Source organism: Palaemon carinicauda, chromosome 43 (assembly GCF_036898095.1).
Source record: "Palaemon carinicauda isolate YSFRI2023 chromosome 43, ASM3689809v2, whole genome shotgun sequence".
NCBI classification, from domain to species: Eukaryota; Metazoa; Arthropoda; class Malacostraca; order Decapoda; family Palaemonidae; genus Palaemon; species Palaemon carinicauda.
This window is the reverse complement of record NC_090767.1, coordinates 36,561,163-36,586,162: the sequence shown is the minus strand read 5'-3', so window position 1 is coordinate 36,586,162 and position 25,000 is coordinate 36,561,163. Positions and strand designations below refer to the sequence as shown.

The 25,000-nt window shown below is 37.1% G+C and overlaps 1 long non-coding RNA gene across 1 annotated transcript in view; it reads left to right on the top strand.

Annotated features, from left to right (window-relative positions):
• Window positions 1-25,000, top strand: part of LOC137633552 (uncharacterized) — a 33,692-nt gene that overhangs the window by 8,100 nt on the left and 592 nt on the right. The window lies entirely within an intron of this gene.

Below are 25,000 nucleotides of genomic sequence, written 5' to 3'. Positions count from 1 at the left end.
GTTGGTCATTCTAATTAACAATGTTCTTTTCAGTAAGCTTTAGTACTCACTATCGAATTCTTATTTATATCTTATTTTCATCATTTATAAAAGTAATAACAGGAGATTGCTTTATAACACTATATTCGGTAGTGAATTTTACATTTGTTCTCTATACTCTTTGTCAACATCGCTTTCCCACACCTGAAAGATGGTAAGTCTACAGCAAGAGACTACTATTTTGGAACACAGAGATAATACTGTATGCATGTTATCACTGATCACCCTTGTTTATATCAATATCACCAGAGAATCCTAAATGTGTTTTATAATCCTGCTACTATTAATATATCTACTATTCAAGTGTACTTGTAATGATATTTGAAATAGATTAAAAACTATGGCTTGATTTCTGATTGAACTGCATTGTGGTAGATTTGTTTAAAGAGTTGGTGCTTGTTGGGCCACTAAACATTATCTCAAGTTTGTTAACACTTGTTCAGTCACGAGTTCAGTCAATTCAGAAATGGTCATATGTAAACGCTAAGATGGTATTTCTTTTTGTATAAATTGTTATCTATTGTCAATAATGTTAGGCTTCTATTTCTTTGTGTAGAAATTATATATGGTTTATTATCAAGAAGTTGCTCCTACCAAAATACAAACCATCGTCATTTAATAGAAGTATTACTTCAGCAAACCTGAATGTCCATTTAAACTTTTAACGAAGTTGGCATGTGGAGGGTAGGCTCCACTTACTAGCCAGGTAGAGCAACTCTCACTTTAACTTCAGCCCCTATTCAGAATGTATGTGGTTCTCTATTATTTTTTGTATTTGCTAATATGATTAGGAAACTGTAGCCAATGAGAACACATTCATCCTTGAGTCACTGTAATGGCCCTACAGGGTTGAAGATACAAGTAAACATCTTCTACCACCCCCTGTCCCCACTTCCCTTACTCACAAAATGTGACAGAGACGGCTGTTAGTTTTAGTAATACTAAGTCGCATTTCTAAAAAAGGTTGACATTATTGTTATGTGTTCATTCTTTATGTGGTATCACTTCATTTATCTTCTTGAATAAAACTTCCGAAAAAAAGTCTTATAGAAAAAAAAAGGTAGTTGTCTTACATATTTGATACATTGGATCTTTTTGTGAAGCCATGTTTGATAGGGCATTTTTTGTAGTGCAGAAAGCTGTTATGACTTGTCTTTGAGAGAGACATAGATGGCTCGAGAGTAGCGACGATGGCTGCAAGGAACCAGTAATAATAGTTGATCATAAACAAAAACTCTTGCACTGATTTGATGGTCGAGGGTGTGGGGATGTTTTGAACAGCTGGTAGTCTCTCAGGGAAGGGATGAACTCCTTCAGGAGTGATGTGGTACCCTAAGAAGGATACTTCGTTGACGCCAAAGGTACACTTGTCGGACGCCACTGCAAAGCCGTTCTATTGTAGGCAGTTGAACATGACACGCAGGTGAAGGAGGTGTTCCTCTTTGAAGGAAGAAGACAAAAGTATGTCGCCCTTGTAACATACTCTGAAGTGGAGGTTGACGAAAAAGCCATTCATGAAGCGTTGAAGAGTAGCTGCTTCATTATTAAGGCTGAAACCGTATGGTTGTAACTGTATGTATTGAAGTGAATGGTGATGGTGGTCTTGGGGTTGTCTTATGAGTTCATGGACATCTGATAACACCCCTTCAGTAAGTCAAGCATGGATAAAGCCTTTGCTTTGTTGTGAGTAGGAGGTAATTGTGGCAAGGTTTTGTTGGGAGGTAGTTAATCCATTCTGTCTGCTTATCCATGTGCCAGTCATCCCCACATGGGTGCAGGGAATTTTCTTACTGCAGGACTATATGTAAGAACAATAGGCATGAGCTTACAGCCTTTTGGCAAAGGTACATTTCTTTCAATTCGGCAAAAAATTTTTAGTGACTCCAAAACAATTCGGCAGATGACACTTGACTCTTGCGAACACTGATAGCCCTGTTGTCTTGGTATGGTGATCAATACTTTGTTTAGTGGGAATGGTGGGCATATTGTGAAATTGAGGACAGAAAACTTCTGACGTGATGTGAGGAGACGGGTGTAGATATCCATGGGTGCGCTGATGTGGAGAGTAATTTTGGAGGTTGTGTGTTGAACAGGAGTCGACGAGTAAGAGTCTGTGTTAAGTAACTGTCGGTGAGCAACCTCATCCAGGAGGTGGAAATGGGTGAAGAAATCCACAACGAGGACTGGCAATGGGATGTCAGCAAAGAGAAACTTTAAATTATATTTGGCACTCACAAAATATAAGATAAGGGCTTCTCAACACTGGGTGGAGATCACAGATCGGTTGGCTACTACTATTTGGACTTTGGTAGGCTTAGACAGACTAAGTTGTCTACCAAAAGTTTCTTTCTGTACTTCCATCATGTAAATAGAAAAGAGTGCAGAGAGGGCAGGCCACTGTCAAGAGCCCTGGTCTTCTTGAAAGTCTTTAGGCCACTGACCACTGTTTACACATTTTTACACAGCAACTATTAATTTGGAGTGGTAGTAACATATCTTCGGGCAATGTGAGTCATTCAGTGGCTAGAGAGGTCACTGGTTGTGGTGTGAGATAAGGGTGGAATATATTGGTGGTGGGTGCCTTTGTTACCCCTTTTACACATCGTGGGGTGTGTGTCTGTGTCCTACCACATTTTATCGTATCGCATTCATGTCAACTTCAATTGATGTTGAATAGTTGTCCTCTTCATCTTATTTAGGGTATTGATTGAGGTATTGAAGATGGTGAAGTGGTTTCCCATAAGTGTGTCGAATTTGGTCACCAGGTCCTTCATGGGCAAAATGTTGACATTAGGGACGGCAGCACATGCAGGTTTGGGCAGCCATGGTACCCAAAGGGCCCAAAGTAGATTCACCACATGAGGAGAGTATAATATATGGATGCTTAGGTAGGAAGTTCTATTAACCATAATAATTACCTGGAACAGAGATGATAAATCGTTAGTAATTATTTCTCAGCTGATCCCATCTTCGTCGATGTGTGCTTGATGGATAATAATACGTTGGTATTGATAAATATACCTTTAATGTATAAAAGACTACATTATGAACTTCACTTTGTGACAGCTGACTCTCAAGTGTATATGGAGCGTCTTACACAAATCTCATAAACCAAAACATTGCTAAACAAAAGAGCATCGCTCTGAAAAGACTTAAATCCTACTCCAGTACAAATCATAAAGAATCACATCTTATCTGAGGTAATCAACAAATGTATGAATCCTAATACCAAAACAAATCATTACTCTTATGATCAAAGCATAACATGTCTTATTCATGCAATATGATGCAATGTTGCGCAATACCTGAAACACTTGAAATATATTACATTGTTACAATAATACATAACAGTCTCCTCCCCCTTAACTTGACATTGTAAAAATATTCATAAATCTAATCTCTCAGGGGGCTTTCCTCTGTTAATCCTATTAGGAAGCACTTTAACCTCATCTTGTACTGGTACATTAATTGGTTCTGAATCTATATTGGATGTTGGACCATCTTGGTTAATACTTGACTCATTTGATCTAACTACTTCTTTAAGTTTCTCATCTCTAACATTCACATGCTCTACTGCCTTTCTGTTTAACCCTGGATAGGTACGGTCCTCGGACACCCCTTTAAGGGTATACTCGGACGCGAACGACCCCGACGCCAAAAAAAATTCTTGAAAAATCAGTTTTTGCAGTAACCTCCTTTTTTCTTTTGCCAAAAAAAACTTCAATGAATGCTTAAAACAACTGTAAAGATAAATACTACTCATCTGCAGAAAAACTATTTATTATAAATATTTTAAAAAATTAAGTAGAAAAAAAAAGACCTGACATACAAATTCATAAAAAAAAAGTTTATACATATATACACAAATCCTTTTAGGAATTGATTCTTGAATGTTTAGGACACATCTTGATGTATTTTGGATGAAGTCAGACCCATGGAGGTGAAGATCTGAAATGAGAAAAAAAGGGTAACTTTTTTTGGCCAAAAAAAATTGTCCAAATTTCATGAATTTTTTTGGGTACCCAAATGAAATAGGAAGTGGCTAATTTTTTTAGGGAATAAACATATGTTATCCTAAAATAGAAATATGTAAAAAAATCTTCATTATTTTGTAAATTACATTTATATCAGGGGCCATATCTAAAGGTAATTTTTTGAGTACTTGGAAATTTCGTAAAAAAATACATATATTTAATATATAATATGATATTTATGCAGGTAGAAATATACCAAAACATCACAAATTCTATAGGGAACAAGAATATATATAGATAGGGCAGCTTACGCTTCGGATATATCCACAAAATGGCCGCCAACCACACTGACTCAGACTCCCTAATCTGCCACTTGAAATGTAGGAAGGGTATGTCAATTTCAAGGTGTTATTTACTAATCTAATTATTATTGGATATGCATAAAAATTGTATGGTGGGTTGCTGGATAATTGTCGATTATTTTACGACTATAAAATTAAAATTCTGACCCAAAAAAATTTTTTTGAAGGGAAATAAAATCGAAAAAAAAAATGTAAAACAATATTTTAGCTAAAAAAATTTGATGATATTCAATCAAAAAAAAAGTAAACAAAATTTTCCGACAAATAAACATCTAGAGGAATCATTACTCTGTGATAGTTCCTTAGTACGTAGTAATTTTGAAAGAATTGGGAAAAAACGAAAAAATGGCAATCACCGGAAAATCGAACACATACCTATATATACGCCATATCTGGCTAAAAAAAAGATAGGCATGGGTAGCCAGATCATCTAGAAACACTTTCCAACACTATAAAAATATAAGTTTTGCGACACTACTTGCCAATTCCTTACGGTAACATGACTAAGCAAAAAAATGCAAAACAAATAAAAAGGGGCACTCGTGATATAAATGGCCATTCTAATATACGGCATTTCAGAAAAAAAAAATTTCAGCCACGTGCTAGGCAAACCATCAAGGCATATTTTCCGACAAATAAACATATAAATGAAATATTACTCTGTGATAGTTCCTTAGTACGTAGTAATTTTGAAAGAAATGGGAAAAAACGAAAAAATGGCAATATCAGGAAAATCGAACACATACTTATATATACGCCATATCTGGCTAAAAAAAAAATAGGCATGGGTAGCCAGATCATCTAGAAACACTTTCCAACACTATAAAAATATAAGTTTTGCGACACTACTTGCCAATTCCTTACGGTAACATGACTAAGCAAAAAAATGCAAAACAAATAAAAAGGGACACTCGCGGAAAAATGCCCAACATTCTAATATACGGCATCTCAGATAAAAAAAAAAGACATGCACGTGTTAGCCCAACCATCAAGGCACACTTTCTAACACATAAACATGAAAAAAAAATCAATAATATACGGCAATTCCTTACTACGTAGTAAATTTTTACAAATATTGAAAAAAAAACAGAAATTGGCAACCACAGTTAAATACCCAATATACCAATAACTACGTCGTATCTGACAAAAACAAAATCACGCATGGGTAGCCAGATCATCTAGACACACTTTCCAACATTAAAAAAGCAAAAGTTTTACGACACTATTTCGCAATATCTTACGGAAAAATGACTTGGCAAAAAAATTAAAAAAAATTAAAAAGGGACACTCGCGGTAAAATACCCGACATTCTAATATAAGACATCTCAGATAAAAAAAAAGACATGCACGTGTTAGCCCAACCATCAAGGCACACTTTCTAACACATAAACATGAAAAAAAATGAATAATATACGGCAATTCCTTACTACGTAGTAATTTTTACAAATATTGAAAAAAAAACAGAAATTGGTAACCGCAGTTAAATACCCAATATACCAATAACTACGTCGTATCTGACAAAAACAAAGTCATGCATGGGTAGCCAGATCATCTAGACACACTTTCCAACACTAAACAAGCAAAAGTTTTACGACACTATTTGGCAATATCTTACGGAAAAATGACTTGGCAAAAAAATGAAAAAAAATGAAAAAGGGGCACTCGCGGTAAAATGGTCCTCGTGGTGATGAACGACATTTTAACTAAAAAAAAAAAACATGCACATGATAGCCAAACAATCCACCAAGACTTTCCACAACTGATAACCTATACAAGTTGCACCATTCTACGACAATTTCATAATACGTAATAACTTTGATAATTATGCAAACTACCTCAGAAGGGTAAACTCGGACGCGAACGACCCCGACGCGTCTCAGAAATCGGGGAAGGAGTACAGCTACAGCAATGCACATCTGGACACTACTAGAGCGTGTAGGGGAGACACCTCCTGCAGGTCGATCACCCACAAATTCAGTCACAGGGGTGAGTCACGTGAGAAAAACCTGTTTTTTTTTGACGCTCGGGGTCGCAAACGACCCACCGTACCTATCCAGGGTTAACGGCTGTAATTGATCAACATGACGTTTTACAACATTATCACCAACACGAACATCATAATGTAAATTTCCTATCTCTCTTACAATCTCTCCTGGTACCCACTTCTCTGGAGTGTTGTACGATCTTACCATGACATCAGACAAAGGTAAAAAATGCCTTACATTAGGAAGCTTTGCTACTTGTTTATACCCTTTATCTTCTAAATCACTTTGCAAACTTGGATACAACAAATCTAACTTACACCTTATCCTCCTTCCCATTAACAAATTTGAGGGTGCCACGCCTGTTGTGCTGTGCGGCGTTGTTCTATAAGACAATAAAAATTTTGACACATGCAAAAATATATTTCCTGAATTAGCTTTTCTACACTTCATATTGTGTTTAAACGTTTGAACAAATCTTTCAGCCTCTCCATTAGTAGATGGATGATATGTAGCTGAAAATGTATGCTTTATACCATTTACATTACAAAATTCCTTAAACTCTTGTGAGGTAAATTGTGGACCATTATCTGTAACAATTCTTTCTGGAATACCATGCGTTGAAAAAATTTGCATTAACTCTTTTATTGTGGCGTAAGACGTTGTCGTCTTCATTGGGATAATTTCTGGCCACTTACTGTAAGCATCTACTACTATCAAAAACAAATAATTCAAAAAAGGACCTGCAAAATCTATATGCACTCTTTGCCATGGATACCTGGGTAACTCCCACGGGTGCATTCTAGCAAATTGAGGATTGTTTTGTTGCATAACACAATTCATACAATTCTTTATATAACATTCCACATCTTTATCTACACCTGGCCACCATACAAAAGTTCTCGCAATTGATTTTGATCTTACAATACCTTGGTGATCAGCATGTATTTCAGACAAAACCTTATTTCTTAGTGAATTAGGAATAACTACCCTGGAACCTCTCATCACTATTCCTTGTGTCACACTCAGTTCATACCATATATCCTTATATGGTTTACAATTTTCCTCCTTTCCACATAAGTCCCTACCTGTCATTAAACTCTCCAAAACCTTACTAAGTACTGGGTCTTGCTTGGTACTGTGTGCTACATCTTTTGCAGTTATTGGTACATTATATACTGAAATTAATAAAACACTGTCATCATACTCTTCTGGAGCTTTGTCTACGGGTAATCTGGATAAAGCATCTGCATTACCCATATTTGATGTTGGACGGTATTCTATATCATAGTGGTACGCTGCTAACGTAACTGCCCAACGTTGTAGTCTTGCAGCTACCAACGTAGGTAAACTTGCTTTTGGACCCAATATTGCTAATAAAGGTTTATGATCTGTAACAAGTGTGAACTTTTTCCTACCATAAAGATACATATGGAATTTTTTAACTCCATAAACTAATGCTAAACCTTCCTTTTCTATTTGAGAGTAATTCCTTTCTGCCTTGTTCAATACTCTAGAAGTGAATGCAATTGGTTTTTTTGTTCCATCTGGCATTACATGAGATAATACTGCACCTAAACCTATGTTTGATGCATCACATACTAATTTAACTGGTAAATCCATTTGATAATGTACTAAGAATGTAGGTGATGTTATTTCCTGCTTGATTCTTTCAAAAGATTCCTGACACTCTTTTGTCCACTTCCATTCTACACCCTTATTCAACAGATTATACAATGGATGTGCAATTGTAGACAAATTCTGAATGAAATTCCCATAAAATGTTACTAAACCTAAAAATGATTGTAATTCCTTAACATTTTCTGGCACTTTTGTTGATTGTACAGCTTTAATCTTCTCTTTAGTTTTGTGAATACCCTTGCCATTTATTACAAAACCTAAGTATTCCACTGAATCAACTTCTAAAATACATTTGTTCTTATTTACTCTAATATTATGTTCCTTCAACTTCTTCAGAACTGTTCGCAATCTTTCTCTATGTTCTCTTGTGTCTTTACCCGCAATTAAAATATCATCTATAAAAATGAATACTCCTTGCATTCCTGAAAAAATCTTATCCATAGTTTGTTGCCATATAGCTGGACTACTTGCAACTCCATAAGGTAATCTCTTTGGCCTAAACAAACCTAAGGATTTATTTACTGTACATAATTCTTGTGAAGTTTCATCCATGGGAAGCTGTTGAAATGCTTGTCTTAAATCTAATTTAGAAAAAACACTGCATCCTGACATAGTTGCAAACATGTCTTTCGGAATTGGTAAGGGATGTTGAGCTACTTGCAGTTGTGGATTTAACGTTACTTTGTAATCTCCACATAACCTAACCTGTCCACTTTCCTTCACAATAGGAACTAATGGTGTAGCCCAATCTGAATATGTAATCTTTTCCCAAGAACCTTCACTTTCTAATCTCTTGATTTCTGTTTCAACTGCACTTTTCAATGCATACGGTACTGGTCTCGGAGCAAAAAATCTAGGAGAACTGTCAGGTTTCAAAACTAAAATTGCCTTTGCGTTCTTTACTGTACCTATTTTATCTTCAAATACGTCTTGAAACTCTGATACGATATCATCCATAGACATTTCATTTTTGTTTTCATCTTGTCTACCTGCAACCTTCAAAATACTAGGCCAATCTAACTTCAAATACTGTAGCCAATCTAAACCTAGCAAAGTTTGTCCATTACCTTTTACTACTGTTAATGGCATTCTCTCTAATTTCTGTTCTTTGTACTGTACTTCTACGTTCGAAGCACCTATTACCTGAATATCAAAACCATTATAACTTTTCAAAACTCTATTTGTACCTTCTAACAACAAATTAGGAATGCTTTTAGCCATTTTCTCAGACATAATTGATACATCGGCTGCTGTGTCAACTTGCATCAAAATTGGTTTACCATTTATGATTACTTCTACCATGATATGTTTCTTTGCACCTTTGTTGACTGAGTTTATGTGAAACGCAAAATCAGTTTCTGAACTAACCTGATTATCATGAACATTTTCCTCATTATTCTCTTGACCCATAGTATCAACTGTAGCATTTATTTTCTTTGCGTACTGTTTAGGAAATCTACAAGCAGTTGCAAAATGACCTAGCTTTCTGCAATTCTGGCATGTCTGTCCAGTAGCAGGGCATTTCATTGCTTCGTATGCAAGATGATCAGTTTTACCACACCTAAAACACTTGGGTTTTTCCTGTTGTTTCTGTGTATAAGCCTGATTCTGATATTTATGAACATTAGTGTTAGGCACTTTTCTATGACTAGGCTTTGTCATATTCCTTCTCTGATTCTCATTGGTTTTCCACTTAGAACCTACTGTATTAATTTTAGAATTTTCCATTCTATTGCTTTTAGAACTACCTATTATGTGACTTTGCCTATTTGATGTTTCTAAAGCTCTGCCTGTTATCAATACCTTTTCTACAGTGAACCCTCGCTACTTCGCGGTTCGACAATCGCGGATTTACCACTTCGCGGGGTTTTCCCATAACCCATATATATATACATATCGCGGATTTTCTGGAAAATTCGAAAATACCGCGAAATCTGAAGACAACCAAATACGATATTTTGTTACCTGTAATTCCATTAATACTGTAATTAGTAATATCTGCTCTTACTGATTGTTCATTGCATTACATATGATATATAATTCAGCACAGAAAGAAATAAAACACGAAAAGAGAATGTGATCATACGATATTTCAGTACGTAGTAAAATTAAATCGAACATGAAACGCAAATCAGATGCAGTCATACCATATTAGAATGGTGTGTACTGTAATGGATGTGCTTCTTTTCCATGAATCTTTTGTATGTATACGTACGTAGTACAGTACTGCATCCAATAATATTCTTTGTTGCAAAAATCACATTTCGAATACTGTAAGCGTACGAGAGAGAGAGAGAGAGAGAGAGAGAGAGAGAGAGAGAGTGAGAGAGAGAGAGAGAGAGAGAGAGAGAGAGGCGTAAAATAGCGTACGTAAATTTTTATTATTATTGTTATTATTATTATTATTGTTGTTGTTGTTAATAAAATTATTATTGTTATTATTATTAATCATTATTATTATTATTATTACTGTACAGTATTATTATCATTATTTATTATTATTACGGTATTGTACTTAATCTACGTACGTTCAGTATGCGCGGGGGCATCTTCTATGAGTAACCAACGCACCATAGTACTGTAAGACGGGTTGTGATTGGTTCAAGCGCTGATAGATGACGAATCAAAACTCAAGTTTTGTTATCTAGCCTGTGATTGGTGTTTTGCCCGCATCTTCTACCCGCAGCATCAAAGTTCTCGCGGGGCTGGATCGTTCACTTTCTCTTTCCGCGTATTGCTGAGTAGACGTTCTTAAGTTTGTGAAGTTTAATCTGTGCTGTGTGCGACTGTTTTAAGTTGAACTTTTTGTTGAACTTTCTGTTACAATGCCTCCCAAGCGTTCTGCTTCTAGTAAGGCTGGTAGTGAGCCTAAACGCCACCGAAGGATGATGACGATAGCTGAGAAGGTTACGCTTCTCGACATGTTAAAAGATGGTAGAAATTACGCGGCCGCCGGCCGCCATTTTGGCATCAACGAATCCACCGTTCGCTACATCAAGAAGGACGAGGCGAACATTAGAAAGACTGCTGCAATCACCTTTAGCAGATCAGCGAAGCGAGTCGTTACAACGCGTAATAAAACGATCGTACGCATGGAAGGTGCTTTAGCTGTGTGGATTGCCGACTGCCGGAAGAAGAACATAGCGTTGGATACGAACACCATCCAAACAAAGGCTTAGAGCTTATATGAGAATTTTGCTGCAAAGGAACCTAAAGACGACGACGGCAACCATGCTGAAGATGATGATGATGCAGATGATCCTCAACCAGGGACATCCACTGATTCCCAGCCTCAGAAACGTTTTTCCGCAAGCAAAGGATGGTTCGCGAAGTTTCAGAAACGCTTCGCCCTGAAAAGCGTTTCCCTGCATGGGGAGTCTGCTTCCGCTGACACTGCCGCTGCTGAAACTTACGTGAACCAGACTTTCAAGAACATTATCGCTGAAGGTGGATACAAGCCGGAACAAGTGTTTAATATGGATGAAACCGGCTTGTTTTGGAAGAGAATGCCGTCGCGAACTTTCCTGTTCAAAGAGGAAGCCAAAGCCTCTGGCTTTAAGGCATTCAAGGATCGCGTTACCCTCGTGATGTGTGGCAATGCTGCTGGATTTTTGTTAAAGCCGGGGCTTATTTATAAGTCGAAAAATCCTCGCACTTTGAAAAATAAAAATAAGAATCTCCTTCCCGTGTACTGGATGCATAATCAAAAAGCATGGATTACGAAGATGCTGACCTCCAACTGGTTCCACCAGTGTTTCATCCCGCAAGTCCATGAATATCTCTTAGAGAAGGGCTTGCCATTCAAGATCCTTCTCCTTATGGATAACGCTGGTGGACACGCAACTGACCTGTCGCGTGAGGGCGTTCAGGTTGAGTTCCTGCCACCCAACACCACGTCATTAATTCAACCAATGGACCAGGGGGTTATCAGGGCGTTCAAGGCCCTCTACACGAAGAATACCTTGGCGGGCCTCGTTGCGTGTGTGGATGCTGCCCAAGATGATGAGGATGAAGATTTCAACTTGAAGGCGTACTGGCGGCAGTACACCATAGCCACGTGCCTGCAGAATATTCAAAAGGCACTTCAAGAGATGAAACCTGCAACCGTGAATGCGAGCTGAAAGAAGCTGTGGCCCGATATTGTTTACGACGACAAGGGATTTACTCCGTCGGAAATCCAACACTCTGCAATACGGAAATCTGTGCAGTTGGCTGCCTTAATTGGAGGTGACGGGTTTGGCGACATGACGACTGAAGACGTCGACGAGTTGTTGGACTGCCATTCCCAGCCCCTAACTGACGCAGACCTCGAAGACCTGACGAAATCGGCAAGTGAGGAAGAGAGTGAGGGTACCCAGGAAGAGACCCAAGAAAATGTCGAAGAAACGGGCGTAACATTAGAACGGCTTGCCAAGTTCTGCAACCATATGAAGGAGGCGAAAGAAATGTTACAAGAGTGGGACGAGGATATGGTTCGCTCGATGCAATTCTCAAATAAGGTCGATGACATCATGACTCCCTACAGGATGCTCTTGGATCGAAAAAAGAAGCAGCGGCAACAACTTCCGATCACAATGTTCTTCCAGCCTCGCAAAAAAGAGCCAGTTCCTCCTGCTAGTACGCCTTCGGAAGAAATTGAAGAAGTTGAAGAGGTGTCCCAGGAAAAGACACCTCCGTCTGAAGAGACGTAAAATACTATCATTGACTGCACAGTAGAACACATCATCAGCTTCATCATCATCATTTCTACTGTGCAGCAAATTCATCGCCATCGTCATTCAAGTTTTTCTTGAACTTCTTTCGTGGTGAGTACAGTAACAATCTTTATTTTTTACTTTAACCTGTTTTATAGTTTAGTAATGTACGTACTGTATGCATTAAGTTAAAGGGAAGGTTTTAAAAGTCTACATGTTGTAACCTATCATATTTTTTTTGTTTAAAATTTACATTCGTACGTAAAACAATCTCTCTCTCTCTCTCTCTCTCTCTCTCTCTCTCTCTCTCTCTCTCTCTCTCTCTCTCTCTCTCTCTCTCTCAAATTGTTTTCCTGCTTTGCTACGTACAAGTACTGTATAATTTATATTTGTAAGGTAACATATTTTGTAAATGCTTTTACTGTAAATACTGTATGTACTGTATCATTATTTATCACTATCATCATGCGCGTTAAATGCCTTGTTTGTTCTGAGCGTGGTTGTTTACTGAGCGTACACGCCGTCGTTTCAGGCGGCGTCATAAAGAAAAAGATTTCATTTGGAAGTCCTAAGAAAAATACGTATACTAAAACATTGGTAATAAAAAAATCAACATACAGTACTGTATAATCAATATAATCGATGCAAAAACTAACCTATACATATATGTGTACACTAAATGAGTTTGTTTCTTCATTATGATCAGAGATGAACGTAAACAAAACATTGGTTGCCATTTTTTATCGTGCTTTTTAGGTGTTTAGGAAACACATGATATAAAATCGCCTTTAATATTTGTGCCTGTTTTAGTTTAGGGTGCTGTAGTACATGCATTAAGTGTTCTGTACATTAAAGGGTGGTTTGTTAACAGTACTACGTACAAGGGAAGGTTTTAAAAGTCCGAATATACATGTTAAATAAATAGGTAAATATGCTGTCACTACTTCGCGGATTTTCACCTATCGCGCCCGCGTCTGGAACCTATCTACCGCGATAAACGAGGGTTCACTGTAATGTTAAATCTTTATCTTGCAATAATTTCTTTCTTAGCTCTTCTGATGTGCAATGTGCAATTACTTGATCTATGATAACATTCTCTAACTCTAGAAATTCACATGAAACGGCTAAATTCTTTAGTCTAGTCACAAATGCATCTAAACTTTCATTTTCTTTCTGATAAGCTTGCGCTGAAAACTGGTATCTTTCAAAAAATTTATTGACCTGAGGAGCAAAATATGTGGTAAGTGCCTTAATTGCAGCTTCACTTGTGTCATCTGTAGGCTGCAAAGTCTTAAACACTTCCCGAACTTCCCTACCGGCTGTATGAAGTAATAATGCCTTCTTTTGTGCATCCTTCATGTTCCCTAATGCTTCTAAATAAATCTTAAATTCCTCACACCACCGTTGCCATCGTGTTGCAACAGAATTAGGCTCAGCAGTGACGCTGAAAGCTTGAGGTGGTTCAATATTAAAAGGCATTTTGTTTGCTTACCTTAATAACTGTGGTAGGTTAAGTTACTATTATGCAGTCACAAGTATACTTCCTACCTACCCAACTTTAAATTTCACCCCTTTTTGTGTATTTGATGAAATTCCTATTCTGCTGCTGGTAAAATCTTCATTGGGCGATTTTACTCTTGTTTTCCGATGTACAAAACCTTCTCTTGTACTGGCCGTCTTTGTGCATAGGCTCCAATGCTTCTCCCTGCTTGCTTCTCCCTGCTTGTCCGTCGTCCTCAAACGTCGCCAAATATAATATATGGATGCTTAGGTAGGAAGTTCTATTAACCATAATAATTACCTGGAACAGAGATGATAAATCGTTAGTAATTATTTCTCAGCTGATCCCATCTTCGTCGCCAAATATAATATATGGATGCTTAGGTAGGAAGTTCTATTAACCATAATAATTACCTGGAACAGAGATGATAAATCGTTAGTAATTATTTCTCAGCTGATCCCATCTTCGTCGATGTGTGCTTGATGGATAATAATACGTTGGTATTAATAAATATACCTTTAATGTATAAAAGACTACATTATGAACTTCACTTTGTGACAGCTGACTCTCAAGTGTATTTGGAGCGTCTTACACAAATCTCATAAACCAAAACATTGCTAAACAAAAGATCATCGCTCTGAAAAGACTTAAATCCTACTCCAGTACAAATCATAAAGAATCACATCTTATCTGAGGTAATCAACAAATGTTTGAATCCTAATACCAAAACAAATCATTACTCTTATGATCAAAGCATAACATGTCTTATTCATGCAATATGATGCAATGTTGCGCAATACCTGAAACACTTGAAATATATTACATTGTTACAATAATACATAACAGAGAGCTATTTGTAGCAGGTTGGAAGTGAACTAGATTGTGATTTCCCCGAGTGCAAGCAAAGACTTTCACTTCACAAACTGTTGTGGAGAGAGCTTAAAAATCTTGGTTATATGGACGGCTTGCAATGATGGGTACTGCTCCAGCATATAAGCATTTGGGGCGTAGTACGATATTGGGGTGTCCCTTTGTTCAAAAAGGAAATTGTAGATTTCCCTGAAAATGGTGTTGGTGATAGCCCCGAGTATATAGTCTGCTTTGGTGATGTAGCTAGTTATGCCCCTTATGTGAAACTGAATCTTGGTGCACTGAAATCAAGTGAATTCCTCCCTACTTCTATGAGTATGGCAGAGAGAGAGATATATAAATCAAGGGTGGAATCACCAAACAGTATGGTGCAGCAGTATGGGGAAAGGCGGGAAGGAGCTGTTCCTTCTGTGGTCTGCAATTTTACGATTGTGCTGCTAGGTTATATCAGAGAGGTTTTAGGAATGTAACTAAACTTTTTTAATGGATAACGAGCCTATATATAAGTACTTGCAAGCAAAAACCTCACTAAATTCAAACAAGCTAATACAAGAAAAGCCTAGCTTAATCTGCTTCTTTTAAATGTGCAGGGAGAGAGCAAGATATACAAAAAAATAAAATAAAAACACTGAATGATCGTGTGCGAAACATTTGTGGTATAATTCCCTATATTCCTTAGAGTAGTTCCGTCCAAAAAACATATATACAGTTATATAAAACTATATTTTTACTCCTACTAATATTTCAGATAGACATTAACTTTTAAACATATAATTCTTCTTATATAAATTTTGTATGCTTATTTCATTCATTGCCCTTGTTTTCAACTCACCTATGATACTGAGATTTTCATAAATGGGACCTTTTTTTTATTTGTTTTAGTTAATGCACTTGAAACTCACTTACATACCATATCTTTCCTTTCAAAACTATGCTCCAAACCCTAACCCTCAGAGAACCTTTCAAAATTACAATCAACCTTATTCTCGACCGTACTGTGCATCTTTGACATTGAATACGATAAATCTTCTTTACATATTCTAACTTAAAATCGAATTTATCCAAATTTTATATTGTCTTACCAATGTTTGTATTCATACACTCTTTCCTAATATATTATTATTATCATTTTATTATTATTATTATTATTATTATTATTATTATTATTATTATTATTATTATCATTATTATTAATAACTCTATTATTATTATTATTAGCAAAGGAAAAACCCTACTTTGAAAAGCAGGATGCTATAAACCCAACGGGAAAAATAGCAGAGTCAGGAAATAATATAAGGAAGTAATTAACCGAATAAGAAAAAATGAATAAAATATTTTATAAACTGTAACAACGTCAAAACATATGTCATATATAAACTATAAAAAGACTTATATCAGCCGGTTAAGCTTGGAAACATCTGTTGCAAGTTTGAACTTTTGAAGTTCTACCAATTCAACTTACCGATAAAGATCATTCCAAATCATGGTCAAAACAGCCATAAAACTTCTAAAATATTATTAGTATTCAGCCTCAGGATTTTGATGGCAAGGCTATTAGAATTAACTGCATGCCTAGTATCACGAACAGAAGGTATCTGTCTGGAAAGATATGAAGGTAAAGGATGATTAGAAATACGAAATATTTTATGCAACATACAGAACCAACTAATTGAATTGTGGTAAAATTTAAGAATTAAAACAAGTCTCCAGAGTAGATCAATTATTGAAAATATCAAAATAGCTCAAAAACCAGTTTTCTGTGAATTGAAAGATGATAGAGAGCTAATATGTTTGTGAAAAGTAAATTTGCTGTTGTGAATCACACCTAAATGTTTATAAGAGTCATACAAAATTTAGGAAACATCATCAATGCTGAGATCTTTATGTTAAGGAGCCATTGTCCTTGTTCTACTTACAAGAATACTCTGAGTTTAGTTAAGATTAAACTTCAAGCCCCATAACTTGCGCCATGAGATTATTTTAGCTAGATCTCTTTTAAGGGATTCAGCAATCTGATATCTACATTTAAGATATGGAATTAATGCAAAGTGTGTAGCATCATCTACATATGCAATAAGCTTGTTTTTTAGAACAAACCACGTGTCATATGTATAAAGTATGAAAAATAAAGGACCAAGAACACTACACTAAGGATTACAAGATATCACATTCCTATACTGACTATAGTGTCCATCGACACCAATTTGCAATCTATTAATTGAACATTCAATAAAGATGCTAAGAAACGACCCACACACTCCCAAATCTACCTTTCTTGACTGGAAAAGGTTATATAAATATTCAAGCTCTGACCAAATAAAGTCCAGTTGCATTTACAAGTCTCTCAGTTACAACTTAACTGCTCTTCGGCACATTGTTGACCACCGGAGTGTTAAACTACCTCCCTAGCCTTACTCCTTGATGATGCTGTCCTCAGACACTGACTAAGCCATTAACACCACACCTGGGTGACTTTAACCTGATTCCCAAATGTTGAAGTCAAGTTTTGCTTTTAGAGCGTAACCCTGTCAAACACTAAAGCTGAATATGTTTTCGCTACCATCCCTGGGGACACTTCCCTGAAATCTCCAATTGAATGTGCAAAGACGGAGACACCCCATAATGTATGAAGACCTAGAGCAGTACTCGCTATCAGCAACCACCCACATAGCTAAACTTTTTTAGCTCACAATAACGTTTGGGACTATATGGCTTCGCACTCTCTCAGGGACATGACCAGTATTGTTCACCTGCTTCCTAATGCGGCGTTTCTGGTTGTGAAGTGAATGTACTTAATGTAATTTGTGCAACGTGCTTACACGAATCTGTACGTATGTCATCCCCAATGTTGATATTTTGCCCAAGAAGGTCCTGATGACCAAGTCAATGCCTTATGGACAGCCACTTCAGTGCCTTCTGGACCTCCCCCTACGCCTCCATTTCTAAGGAGGTGTACGAACTATTCAACTTTGACCGAAGTTAACGTGGGTGCCAGAGGACACAGTCGCACACCCTCTGACGTGCCAGAGCATCGACAAAGCAGCCCACCACCCGTACATACCACCCCTTGTTTACACCTCAACCACCGACCTGGTCAGTCACTTACCGACACCCATCAGCCGCAGTTAGTCTACTACCACTTCAAATTCAGGGCAGCTACGAAGAAATTTGCGAATCGTTGTCAGTGGATAAAAATGTATATGTATGCCATAACTAGTGGCGGTGGCCTCCCCCTTCACTAATCTTTTCTTTTTACATGACGCAGGTACGGCTGTGTGATTCTTGATAGACACGTGTGCTTACTGTTCTTTTATGCCAAGACCACTCTACAGGACATGACGTAGTATGTCTAACTCTGCCAACATACGCCTGGTAGCTGCCAACGGATCTGTGATACCTATGCATAAATATAAAACCCTCAGATTAATGATTAGCATCACCAAATATACTTGGAAGTGTCTCGTTGCTGACGTCAAATTGCCAATCCTAGGAGCGCACTTTCTCTCCCATTTCCACCACCTGGCTGACGTAGCTCACCTACTGTTAGTCAATGAGGATTCATCCTCCTCAACACCTTTCCAACCCAACCCCTCTCTCCTAGCTTTCCACATCAGCACAACCATGGACACATGATCCCAGCTTTTCCCATTATACCCAGATGTTTTCCTTTAAGAATTTCGTCAAACAACCATGGTTTCAGCATAATACGGTATTTATAACAATATAGAGACGACGGGTGGCACAGTTTTCACCAGATTCTTATGTCTGTCACCGTATTGATTGACATATGCTAAACATATGTTCGTCGAAAGAGAAGAAATGAGCTTTTGCCAAAAGGCCTCCAGTCTATCGTCCTCCAACTTTCACATAGTCCTGACCTCCTACTTGCGCAAATCCAAGGTTTTCTCCACGTTCTACATCCTAAGGGGTATTATGAGGTGCCCATGAACCCAGAGGAAATCCCAATACTGCCATAACCACCACATTGGGTACATAGAATTTCAATAGCTCCTTTTGTTGCCTTTGTTATGCTGGGACCACTTTTCAACATCTCATGGACAGCATCCTAGGGGAACTCTCTTTCTGTGAATGTTACGTGGACGACATGCTTTTGTTCTCTTTTTCCAAAGAGGTAAACCTCCTTCATCTATGCACCCTGCTCGACCACCTACAAAAAAATGGCCTTGTGATACTGCACGACAAGTGCACTTTGGCGCCAACGAAGTATCATTCTTAGGGTACCACTTCCCTCCTGAAGGAGTTCACATCCTCCATGAGAAGTAGCAGCAATTCAGAACATCCCCAGGGCTTCGACCATGAAAGCACTGCAAGAATTCTTAGGCATGATCAACTATCATCACCATTTCCTGCCATGAATCACCACATCTTGACCCCTCTATTCCTCCTTCAAAGGAAAGCCAAGAGACTTGAAGTGCAGTCCTATTCCAGAAGGGGCTTTCTGCAACGCAATGAAAGCCATATCCATCACTGCTGCTCTTACTTTTCCTGTGCTACATGGACCTCTCCTTCTCTTCACCGATGCTAGTGATGTCACTATTGTGGCAGTCCTCAAGCATGTGTTCAACGGCTCTACACGTCCTTGGCCTTTTTCAATAGAAAACTGTTCATGACGGAATCCAGCTACTTCACCTTCTACTGCAAATTGCTGGTAGTGCATTTAGCTGTCCCTAACTTTCCTCCATTTCTTGGAAAGAACGTCATTCATCATTCACAAGGATCATAAGCTTTGTTTTCATAAGGCCATTAACAGGGAAAATGCAACGTCCGCCTCGTATATATCTGACATATCAATAGTGGACATCATTATCGAATCTCCTGGGTATCACTCTTCCTTAGAACACTGCATACAACCCTGATTTCACCAGTATGGTTGAACGTTATCATCGTACCATCAAAGCAGTGTTGATGTCCCGCTGCAAGCGCTCTGACTGGTTTACCCAGTTTCTCGGGATCCTCCTGGTGTTCAGAACCAATCCTAAAGATGCTGTGGATGTCTCGGTATCTGAAATGGTGTATGGCAACCTGTTGGATTTCCTTGCCAGAATTATTCCATCTGAAACCTCTTCCGAAAATCTCCAGCAGGTAAAACAATTTTTTGGGAAAATTTTTTCCATGCTGTCAGAAATTAAAAGTCCCAGCTAAGCAACACACCGACTGATCAGCACTAGTGAACATATGTTTTCTGTGATATGGCTCTTGTAAACCACAGTTAGTGCCCTCTTAAAAGATCTTTCCCCATGACCCGCTGTATGCCAAAAGCATTCCTCCTCAACATGCGTGGCAAAGCTGACTGGGTCTCCAAAGATAACATAAAACTATCATATCTCCTGTCAGATGATCCGCCTATCTTACGCTTCTTAAAGGCAAGGCGTCCTATTTAACATGTATGTCGTCTTTTCAGAGGAGCCATGCACCTCTCATGTATCAAACATGCTAATATACATTATATTGATATTTCTTATTTTTGTATATTGTTGTTATCGCTCTCCCTTTTCAATGATAACCTGTCTATTCTTGAATTTTCTTGCATCATTAGGTTTGAATATGTGTGGGGTTCTTGACCGGAAAAGGTTGTTCAAAAACTCATGTTCCGACCAAAGAAAGTGTAGTTGCATTCACAAAAGACTTTCAGTAACAACCTAATAGTTGGCGGGCCTATTATATAAGTGATTATAAGTACTCAACATATATATATATATATATATATATATATATATATATATATATATATATATATATATATATATATATATATATATATATATATATATATATATATATATATATATATATATATATATATATATATAGGCTGTGCATTAAATGAATGTTGCGGTGCAAACATTGATTTTAGTCTTCTAGAAGTGTTTTAAACATTGTAGATAATGTGTAATGAGTGCATGTGGTGTTTTAGTTACTGATTCCAACCCTCTCGAACCGTTGTAAACGTTAGAGAGGCTCTGCAGTAAGTTCATGTGGTGTTTCAGCCAGTGATTATATTCTTCAGGAAGCGTTTTAAATATTATAAATGCTCAGCAGTAAATGCAAGTGGTGGTATAGCTCAAAAATAGAGCATTCTAGAATCGTTGTAAACGTTGTAGAGGACGTGCAGTTAGAACTATTGGGGGGTTTTGCCAGAGATTTAAGCCTTTTGGAAGCATTCTTAACCCTGGATAGGTACGGTCCTCGGACACCCCTTTAAGGGTATACTCGGACGCGAACGACCCCGACGCCAAAAAAAATTCTTGAAAAATCAGTTTTTGCAGTAACCTCCTTTTTTCTTTTGCCAAAAAAAACTTCAATGAATGCTTAAAACAACTGTAAAGATAAATACTACTCATCTGCAGAAAAACTATTTATTATAAATATTTTAAAAAATTAAGTAGAAAAAAAAGAAGACCTGACATAAAAATTCATAAAAAAAAAGTTTATACATATATACACAAATCCTTTTAGGAATTGATTCTTGAATGTTTAGGACACATCTTGATGTATTTTGGATGAAGTCAGACCCATGGAGGTGAAGATCTGAAATGAGAAAAAAAGGGTAACTTTTTTTGGCCAAAAAAAATTGTCCAAATTTCATGAATTTTTTTGGGTACCCAAATGAAATAGGAAGTGGCTAATTTTTTTAGGGAATAAACATATGTTATCCTAAAATATAAATATGTAAAAAAATCTTCATTATTTTGTAAATTACATTTATATCAGGGGCCATATCTAAAGGTAATTTTTTGAGTACTTGGAAATTTCGTAAAAAAATACATATATTTAATATATAATATGATATTTATGCAGGTAAAAATATACCAAAATATCACAAATTCTATAGGGAACAAGAATATATATAGATAGGGCAGCTTACGCTTCGGATATGTCCACAAAATGGCCGCCAACCACACTGACTCAGACTCCCTAATCTGCCACTTGAAATGTAGGAAGGGTATGTCAATTTCAAGGTGTTATTTACTAATCTAATTATTATTGGATATGCATAAAAATTGTATGGTGGGTTGCTGGATAATTGTCGATTATTTTACGACTATAAAATTAAAATTCTGACCCAAAAAATTTTTTTTGAAGGGAAATAAAATCGAAAAAAAAAATGTAAAACAATATTTTAGCTAAAAAAAATTTGATGATATTCAATCAAAAAAAAAGTAAACAAAATTTTCCGACAAATAAACATCTAGAGGAATCATTACTCTGTGATAGTTCCTTAGTACGTAGTAATTTTGAAAGAATTGGGAAAAAACGAAAAAATGGCAATCACCGGAAAATCGAACACATACCTATATATACGCCATATCTGGCTAAAAAAAAGATAGGCATGGGTAGCCAGATCATCTAGAAACACTTTCCAACACTATAAAAATATAAGTTTTGCGACACTACTTGCCAATTCCTTACGGTAACATGACTAAGCAAAAAAATGCAAAACAAATAAAAAGGGGCACTCGTGGAAAAATGGCCATTCTAATATACGGCATTTCAGAAAAAAAAAATTTCAGCCACGTGCTAGGCAAACCATCAAGGCATATTTTCCGACAAATAAACATATAAATGAAATATTACTCTGTGATAGTTCCTTAGTACGTAGTAATTTTGAAAGAAATGGGAAAAAACGAAAAAATGGCAATCACAGGAAAATCGAACACATACTTATATATACGCCATATCTGGCTAAAAAAAAAATAGGCATGGGTAGCCAGATCATCTAGAAACACTTTCCAACACTATAAAAATATAAGTTTTGCGACACTACTTGCCAATTCCTTACGGTAACATGACTAAGCAAAAAAATGCAAAACAAATAACAAGGGGCACTCGCGGAAAAATGCCCAACATTCTAATATACGGCATCTCAGATAAAAAAAAAAGACATGCACGTGTTAGCCCAACCATCAAGGCACACTTTCTAACACATAAACATGAAAAAAAAATCAATAATATACGGCAATTACTTACTACGTAGTAAATTTTTACAAATATTGAAAAAAAAACAGAAATTGGCAACCGCAGTTAAATACCCAATATACCAATAACTACGTCGTATCTGACAAAAACAAAATCACGCATGGGTAGCCAGATCATCTGGACACACTTTCCAACATTAAAAAAGCAAAAGTTTTACGACACTATTTCGCAATATCTTACGGAAAAATGACTTGGCAAAAAAATTAAAAAAAATTAAAAAGGGACACTCGCGGTAAAATGCCCGACATTCTAATATACGACATCTCAGATAAAAAAAAAGACATGCACGTGTTAGCCCAACCATCAAGGCACACTTTCTAACACATAAACATGAAAAAAAAATGAATAATATACGGCAATTCCTTACTACGTAGTAATTTTTACAAATATTGAAAAAAAACAGAAATTGGTAACCGCAGTTAAATACCCAATATACCAATAACTACGTCGTATCTGACAAAAACAAAGTCATGCATGGGTAGCCAGATCACCTAGACACACTTTCCAACACTAAACAAGCAAAAGTTTTACGACACTATTTGGCAATATCTTACGGAAAAATGACTTGGCAAAAAAATGAAAAAAAATGAAAAAGGGGCACTCGCGGTAAAATGGTCCTCGTGGTGATGAACGACATTTTAACTAAAAAAAAAAACATGCACATGGTAGCCAAACAATCCACCAAGACTTTCCACAACTGATAACCTATACAAGTTGCACCATTCTACGACAATTTCATAATACGTAATAACTTTGATAATTATGCAAACTACCTCAGAAGGGTAAACTCGGACGCGAACGACCCCGACGCGTCTCAGAAATCGGGGAAGGAGTACAGCTACAGCAATGCACATCTGGACACTACTAGAGCGTGTAGGGGAGACACCTCCTGCAGGTCGATCACCCACAAATTCAGTCACAGGGGTGAGTCACATGAGAAAAACCTGTTTTTTTTTGACGCTCGGGGTCGCAAACGACCCACCGTACCTATCCAGGGTTAATGATGTAGAGTCTGTACAGTAAGTGAAAGCGGTGGTCTAACAAAAAAAAATGTTAGCCTTCTCGAAGTGTTGTTAACCATTCTAGACGCTATGCAGTTATTGCATATGGTGCTGTGGACAGTGATTTTACCCTTTTGGATGTGTTATTGACATTGTTAAACCTATCTGAGTAAAGAACTGCTAGCGATCTGAGCAATTTAGAACCATTGTAAACGTTGGAGCTACTGCTGTTAAGTGAGTGCAATTGGTTCTGTAGAGTCAGTCTGAGAAAGGAATTGCCAATAATATGACCCTTCTATAAGGGTTTAAACGTTATAGAGGCTGTATTTATTTTAAACTTCTGGAATCGTTCAAAAGGTTGTAAGTAGAAGTGGTGGTGTATCCAGTGGATATAGCCTTCTGGAAGCATAGTAAACGTTGCATAGGATATGCAGTAATTGCATGTTCTGCTGATTTTAGAGGGCTGGAAGCGTCCTGAACATTATAGAGGCTCTGAACTATGTTTTTGTGGTGGGCAGCCAGTGAAGTTTAGCTTTCTGGAAGTGTTGCAAATGCTTTTAGAGGATAAGAAGTAAGTGGAAGTGATGGTATAACCAGTGATGTGGAACCTCTTGAAATGTTGTAACTGTAGTGGAGGCTGTCCGAGGAAAGAACTAACAGTGAATTTAGCCTTCTGGAAGCGTTGTAAAATGGTTCAGAGGATTTCCATTGAGTGCTCGTAGTGCAGTAGCAAGTAATTTTAGCCTTTTGAAACGTTATAAACATTCTAGACGCTCTCTAAGGAAAGTACTACCAGGGATCTTTCCCTTATGGAAGCATTATAAAAATTTTAGAGGCTTTTTGAGGAGAAAAATGGCAGTGATTATAACCTTCTAGAAGCGCTCTCAATAGTGTAAATATTCTGCAGTAAGTACATCTTCTTCGTCTGCATCTTTTCC